General features: G+C 47.0%; 1 pseudogene; it reads left to right on the plus strand.

The window, feature by feature from the left end:
• The first annotated feature begins 3,200 nt into the window (after positions 1–3,200).
• On the plus strand, positions 3,201–3,299 carry LOC112423018 (U6 spliceosomal RNA; annotated as a pseudogene).
• The last annotated feature ends 4,751 nt before the right edge of the window (positions 3,300–8,050 follow it).

Below are 8,050 nucleotides of genomic sequence, written 5' to 3' on the forward strand. Positions count from 1 at the left end.
AAAAAAAAAAAAAGAAAAAAATAGTAAAATGGCTTAAACTCTAGGTGCTGGGTATAAGTAAGCACCTGATAATGGATTAGTTGCACTTAAGAATTTCCCCTTAAAAAAATCATTAGCATTTCTCTACAACTACTGGGGGGTCTTTTGTTGTTATTGTTGAGACAGGCTCTTGCTCGGTCGCCCAGGCTGGAGTGCAGTGGCACGATCATGGCTCACTGCAGTCTCGACCATCCAGGCTCAAGAGTTCCTCCCACCTCAGCCTCCCAGAGTGCTGGGATTACAGGCACGAGCCACTCTGCCTGGTCCTCTGGTGGTTTTGTAAGGGCATCGATTTTGCCCGAAGAGCAAGGAAGAGTCAATGAACAGGAATAAATACCTGAACAAAAAGAGCCGTCCTCTGTGCCTCAGGGAGATGTGATCCCCCACCATAGCATGTTCTTGATGCCTTGACACTTACAGTGTGTCCTCATGTGAAGTCATCACGTAAAAAAACACACACCTGAAAGGAAAAATGAGCAGGTACAGAACGTAAAATGCAGAACTCACTGGAAACTATTCTTAAGGCAAAAAAGTTAAGATTCAGCAATAAAACCATTAATTTAAAGGGATACAAAAGCAGAAGGTTTTTATGTCAGGAGAAACAATTGTGTAAGTAGGGGTCAGAGTGGAAATCAAGGGTAGATAATACTTACAATGATGGTGAAAATGACTTTTTAGCAATCACGAAAAGAACAGAAACCATTATAAAACACTTCCCCCACACCCCAAATGGTTTGAAGTCTTCTTGGAATCTGGTGGAAGGTGAGACTATGGAGGTAAGATGAGGGAGTCCTGGGAAGATTTCTTTTTCAAACAAAGGAGCTTTGGAAAACCTAAAAGGAGGCAGAGAACAAAAGTCTGGGGTGTGTGTGTGTGTGTGTGTGTGTGTGTGTGTGTGTGTGTGTTGCTGTGTGAATAAAGCTGAGTGCCCCGAGGGCTGCTGCAGTTGGAGTCTGACAGCTGACATGGAGGGGAATGAGCTGTGGCCAAGGGCAGAGGAGGCGCGGGTCATGGAGGGCGTGCGGAGGGGAACATGCCACAGAGGTGATGAAAGGCAGCTTTGTGGACAGAAAGCAGGGAAACGTCATGGGGAGATGGGAGATATGGAACTGTGGGATGTTTAGGGTCACTGGAACCATTGGCTCAGTGGGGCCAAGGCTGGACGGGGGTACTGAGGGACAACGGTGGAGGTTTCAGCTGGTGACTTCATGGCAGGTGCCTCTTTTATCACCTCCTGGGCCAAGAGCTGGAGGGGTTATCTCAGCACGCCCTGATCCTGCAGTGGGAGCCTTATGCATTTCATTCCTCATTTGCTCCAAGAGATTAGCGTGTTCTTCACTGGGATCTCCATGAGGAGGGTGGGGACGGCAGGATTTAGAGGAAGCCCGGGAGACCCAGCCTATGGGAGTCTATGCATGGAGGTAGAGGGCATCCTCAATTTTCCCCCCAAGATTAAGTGAAACTGCAGAAAGCCAGAATAGACTCCAGCTTCAAGACGGTATTTACACAGGACGCTCCTAACAGTGGAGGCAGAGCCTGGGGCACGGCTCATGGGACCAGGACTTTTAGGGGCTTAGCATTACCTGGTAGTTCTGCTCATCATGTGCTTTTGATCAGCCAGAGAGTCCACACACGCTGAACAACCAGAGTGTGTGGTCAAGTCTGAATGTTCAGCCACTCTACTGTGTATGGCTTTGCCCATGTGCAAATGACCAGATCTTTATGCCACTTCCAGGGTGCCATTATAGTGGAAGTTGCTTCTAAAAATGCAGTGGTGAATGCCATATGGAGCAAAGTGGTGTGAAAAGCACAAGAGTTTTAGCACTAAAATCAGATAACAAATCTGGCCCAGCACTCCTTGAAAGCCTCTTGGGCCAGCTGCTTGACCTCTGAAGGTTATCCCCTTAGGATGCTGTTGTGGATGCAGATGAGGTCCATCTCTTGCTCCTGGTGTTATGAGTAACAAAGTGTGAAGGGTCAAAGTAACAAAGTGTGAGTGAATGTCACCTATTCTTGCTCTAACTCAGGGTTCAAATCCTAGACCCACCCCATCTGGCCCCTTAGCAGGGTTTCCGAAAGTCCGGCATGGCTGAGTTTTTCATGAACTTGGTGGGTGCAGACACACTTCGGGTTCCAGGGAGACCCATCGCAGGCTCCACACTCAGCCCCCGATGGGTGAGACGGTGCTTCTCTGCAGACACGGGGGGTAGGATTGGGCTGAGTGTCTTACTGTAAAAGAAGTTCTGGCCAGGCGCGGTGGCTCACGCCTGTAATCCCAGCACTTTGGAAGGCTCAGGCAGGCGAATCACAAGGTCAGGAGATCGAGACCATCCTGGCTAACACGGTGAAACCCCGTCTCCACTAAAAAATATATATATATGTAAAATTAGCCGGGCATGGTGGCAGGAGCCTGTAGTCCCAGCTACTCAGGAGGCTAAGGCAGGAGAATGGCGTGAACCTGGGAGGGAGAACCTGCAGTGAGCGGAGATCGCGCCACTGCACTCCAACCTGGGCAAAAAAAAAAAAAAAAAAAAAAAAAAAAGACGTTCCACTTCACATTAGCTTTCAGAAATTACAAACTGCTTCAGAAGTCTGATTCTAGATTCGCTAGTTTTGAAACTTGGATGAATAAAATCAATGGAAAACCGACCGTTTAGAAACTACCAGGTGGCTTCCTCTCTTGTAAGAGATGAAGACTAAATTAATGGTTGGAGGAAAATTGCTCTTCTGTTTGAGAAAAGGGAAGAAAGACACTTCACTATGGGTTTCAGTTTTCGAAAGGTGAAGCCAAAATCCTACTCTGGAATAGCTTTTAAGACACCACAGAACCACACGATTTTCTATAATAATGTCAAGGGTGGTCTTCACTGTGGGTAGAACTGCATTTCTACATTCATTCAAGCATTGTTCATTGAACTAGGATGTACAGAACCCAACCATGTGCCTTACACCCTCCAGGCCTGGGTGCTGCCTGCATGGGGCCTGCAGTCTAGTAAGAGGAACAGACACCAATCTGCCGTCACATCACTGCCACCAAGTGCTGTGACGCCAAGGCGATGCACGATGAGGCACCGAGCCTGGTTTTGAAGGGTTCTCTGAAAAAGTGACTTTTAAGCCCAAATCCAAAGATGAGTCAAAGTTTATAGACAAAAGGGGGTAAGGTGCTCACTTCGGCAGCACGTGTACTAAAATTGGAGCAATTCAGGAAAGATTCACATGGCCCCTGTGCAAGGAGGACTCATGAAACATTTCATATTTCTGTACAACAATGTGAAGGCATTAAATGCCACTGTACTGTACACTTACAGTGCTTAAACTGGTACATTTTATGTTATGTATGTGATAATATATATCACAATTTTCAAAAAGAGAGAATGGGTGGAGTTGCAAAAGCCCCATTGCAGGCAGAGGGAGCATCAGGTCCAAGTGTTCCTGGACCAAGAGGAAACCCAGCAGCCAGGACTTGTGTGCTGAGATTTGTGGGATGGCGGGTGGCCCAAGATGATCCTGGAGTTGCAGAACCTGGTTATTGGTCTTTGTCTCAAGGCCAGTAAAAGATTCCTGAAAAGCTTTTATTAAGGCAGTGACATAATTTGTGTTAAAAACGAAAGTCCCCCTGGACTAGGGTGAGAGTGTTTGGAGGGGCAGTGAATGTGGCTGACCAGGTGGCTAGCTGTCAGAGTTCTTCAGGAGAGAGATGGCTGTCACTTGGAGTAAGGTGCTGGAGCTGAGATGCAGAAAAGTGGGTAGATTTGAGAAAAGCTGGAGGACAAATGGCTGAACTTGTCGATGGGTTGCTCTGGGGGTGAGAGAAGGGACTCATTGGGACGGATCTCCACGTTTCTGGTGGACGGTGGTGCTGGTAACTGGGGCAGGAAGCACAGAGAGAAGGGGTTGGAGGATGGATAGCTGTGCTTGTTTTGGGTATGGTGTTGGGTTTATGCCTCAGTGAGGTTTGCAGCTGCCAGAGGGGGAGGATCCTGTGCACGGGTCATTGACTCAGGGCTCACTAAGGCCTGCACTAATTTCTGATGGAGTCTCTGGTGATTCTACCCACTCACGTACTGCACTGTTTTCTGAGGCACGTCTGTCATGGGACAAGTGAGAACTCAGGACCACTCCCGAGAGAAAACAGATGGAGCACCCCATCTGCCACACGCGGCGGCCAGGCCTGCTCCCAGCGCAGCTGACAAAAACGATCTCTTCTTCTTCTGAAAGGCTGCTCCAAAGAAACCACACTGGCCTCATGACAGCATCCTGACTGGACCGTCCGTGACATGTTGGGATTTCAGGCCTGCCAATTAACCGTGTGTCCAACTCTGGGTCCTGTAGACCCCAGGGTGGGCAGCTCTCAGAGCATTTCTGAAACATCGGCTTATAAGGCAGACACTGTGTTGAGTGATTGAAGCTAAATGTTGCTTCAGTGGCAGGGCTCGAGTCTCTGGAACAGCTGCCCTTTCATTTAACAATCTTGGAAAATAAAAGCATACCGGCCGGACGCGGTGGCTCATGCCTGTAATCCCAGCACTTTGGGAGGTCTAGGCTGATGGATCACCTGAGGTCAGGAGTCTGAGACCAGCCTGACCAACATGGTGAAGCCCCGTCTCTACTAAATACACAGAATTAGCCGGGCATGGTGGTGCATGCCAGTAGTCCCAGCTACTTGGGAGGCTGAGGCAGGAGGATTGCTTGAACCCGGGAGGCAGAGGTTGCAGTGAGCCGAGATTGTGCCATTGCACTCCAGCCTGGGCAACAAGAGCAAAACTCTGTCTCAAAACAAATAAACAAAATCATACCCAGTTGAGATCCACCAGAGGCAGAAGTGGCCTTGTATTTGCAAGTTTCTCTCCTTCTCTTCCCTCCCTCCAATTCCTCTGCAATCCCTGGTCCATCCTAGTGCCATTGTGAAGGAACGTCATTCTTTATTCATGCCCTGCTGCTGAAAGATGTATAAAGGTTTCGACTGAACAATCAAATGTCAAGAAAACAACATTTAGGACATACCACCGAGACCACTAAGCATGTAATAAATTCCTGCAATTAGTCACACATGCCTCGGGGAGTAAACATGGGCTGGAATGAAGGACAGCTTTTTAATTACGGCAACAGATGAAGTCTTCTTACTATGTACAGAAGCTTTCAGGCCAAATTCTGGGGTAAGTTCAGAAATTTAACTCCCTAAAAGTGGCTGGTCATAACTGATTCGGAATTGGATAAGAATAGGAGATAAACCATTTTTAGCAATGACTCACTCTCACATTTAAGGGTAAACATGTACTGAAAGAAACTTGTTAATCTGTGAAGGTCAACCAAGATGATCTTGATGTGTCCTCAAGAAAACACAACATGATATGAGTAAGGTTACATAGAAACGAACATGATAGGCATCTCTAAGGACAACATTCTGTTTTGAAAATGAAGGTAAGTAGTGCACCCTGAGTGTTGGAAAAGAGCCCCAAAGTGAGAATGTGTGGTGTTTTGCAATGCTCCAGTTCCACACTCACCAAGCACCACTCTCTTGTAAATTTGCCCTGCTTGTTGGCTTTGCTGCAGATGGAAGAAGTTATTAACAGGCTGGTACAAGGATTCTGAATTACCTAATCAAAATATTCCTGACTATAAATTGCTACATTGTAATTTAGATTTACACAAACTCCTTAGGTTAGTGCTGGCCAGGTAGGTATCTTCCAAACTGCTTGGATATTTCCCATGAGCCCACAGCCTATGGGGTGACAGGAAGCTTCACACTTGCCAATTAACATCATTTTACTTTAAATAGAACATTCTGAATTTGAGCATTTGTGCTATTTAGAGCTCCATTTCATATCAGGGCCGGCTTGAATACTCTCTTATGTATGGCTCTTAGACGAAAGCTGTCTTTGAGATGGCAGGATCCTATTTTTCTCTTTCTGGACATGGTGTCCCAGAGCATAAGGCTTATTGGATCGTAAAGAATCTGACTAGCCATTGTCCTTAGCTCCTGGGAGGGAGACTTTAAATCCTTGGAATTTCCTGAGTCATTTGATGAGTCGTTTGACTGTCTTAATTTACCTAACAAGATGACTCAGAATGCGGCTTGTCATAAAGACCAGTCATGTGATTACAGGGTTGGGGCTTTGAGCCAGCCTGGCCCCCAAGGAGGGGAGGAGAGCTGAAGGCTGAGTTCATACACATGGTCAATGTTTCAGTCAATTATACCTTCACAGAGAAACTCCGATAAAACATGGACATTGAAGCTCAGTGGCACTTTGTGGTTTGTGAACACATAGATGTATTGGAGGGTGATGCACCTCCAATATAATAAACCTCCTGCACCTTCCTTTGTAATAAAGCTGTTATTCCTAAGCATAGGGCTTTCCTGAATTCTGGCAGTCATTCTAGGGAGTTACTAAAACTGAGGGGAGTTATGGGAACCTCCTGATCTTACAGCATTTGGTCAGAAGTGTGGGTGGCATGGGGATCCCAAAACTTGTGACTGGCATCTGAAATGAGAGTAATCTTGTTGGGTATCCTGCCCTTTAATCTGTGGAGTCTGCTCCTAACTCTGGGTGGTTAAAATCAAAATTGCAGGGTATAGCAGTTCAGAAAGGTTGCACTCCTGGCAGGGGACGAGGCATCACTGGCCTGCTCAGAGGTCCTGTGGTCCTGGATGTGTGTGCCATATTTCACAATAAACGGATGTGAGGCGGATGTGTGACACACATCCCCCACGTGAGATTTGTCTCTCTTAACTTCATTTTGTACCATGTCTTTTGTCTCTAGAGGCATACGTATTTTGAGAAAGACTCATAAATGTATAAACCAGCATTTTCATTTATTGTTATATCATTGAAACGTCTTGTAACTTTTTTTTTTTTTTTTTTTTGAGACAGCGTCTCCCTCTGTCACCCAGGCTGGAGTGCAGTGGCATGATCTCTGTTCACTGCACGCTCTGCCTCCCGGGTTCACACCATTCTCCTGCCTCAGCCTCCCGAGTAGCTGGGACTACAGGCGCCCGCCACTACGCCCGGCTAATTTTTTTGTATTTTTAGTAGAGACGGGGTTTCACTGTGTTAGCTAGGATGGTCTAGATCTCTTGACCTCGTGATCCGCCTGCTTCGGTCTCCCAAAGTGCTGGGATTACAGGTGTGAGCCACCAAGCCAGGCCACGCCTTGTAACTTTTCTAAGTAGTTAAAAAGTCAGAATTTCTCAGGTCTGAAAACCATATTTGCGACCACTGGTGTCTGTGCATCCAGTATGTGGCCTGCTATTCAGGATGATGCTGAGCCAAGTGATGTCAGTGCCGTTCTTTGAAAAATTAATCCCAGGATCAAGCCTTAAAAGGGACAAGGGACAGATTCATGAACACAGAAGTGCTGCTGTCTCAAGAAACCAATTTTTCTCAACTTTTCATTCAGAGGAGGCAGTTAGAGATCAGCCACCCCCGTTTCTACTCATCTCAGCCTGCTCCACGACCTGTCAGCTTGGGGTCTGCTAAAGGCCCTTCTGCTCTACCCCTGGGATAGCTGTTCTCCTCGGGGGCCTCTAACAGCAGCTTCCACCTCCCACCTCAGCACTAGTGCAGGTTCCGCAACCCTGGTTGCAGGTTAGAATCATCAGGGAGGTTTAATAAAACACCCATGCTATCTCCACCCTCAGAAATTCTTGCCTCTCAGGCTAGGTGATTCTCCTGGGCTCTGCTGGGTGTGGCCTTGCAAAGCACTGTGCCTTGCGTTTGCCTACAACCTGCTGGTTTGATTAACATCTCCAGGAAAGGTGGCTCCATGACTGTGTCTCCTGACGCATTCTTGGGCCAGGCACCTTATGTCTTACTCTTTACTTTTACAAAAGAGGAAGAGTTGCCAGTTTGAATTTCCAGCTTTTCTGCCCTGCTTTTTCCCCATCTTTGTGGTTTTATCTGCCTCTGGTCTTTGATGATGATGGTGACGTACTGATGGGGTTTTGGTGTAGGTGTCCTTCCTGTTTGATAGTTTTCCTTCTAACAGTCAGGACCCTCAGCTGTAGGTCTGT

Source organism: Macaca nemestrina, chromosome 14, assembly GCF_043159975.1.
Source record: "Macaca nemestrina isolate mMacNem1 chromosome 14, mMacNem.hap1, whole genome shotgun sequence".
Lineage (NCBI taxonomy): Eukaryota > Metazoa > Chordata > Mammalia > Primates > Cercopithecidae > Macaca > Macaca nemestrina.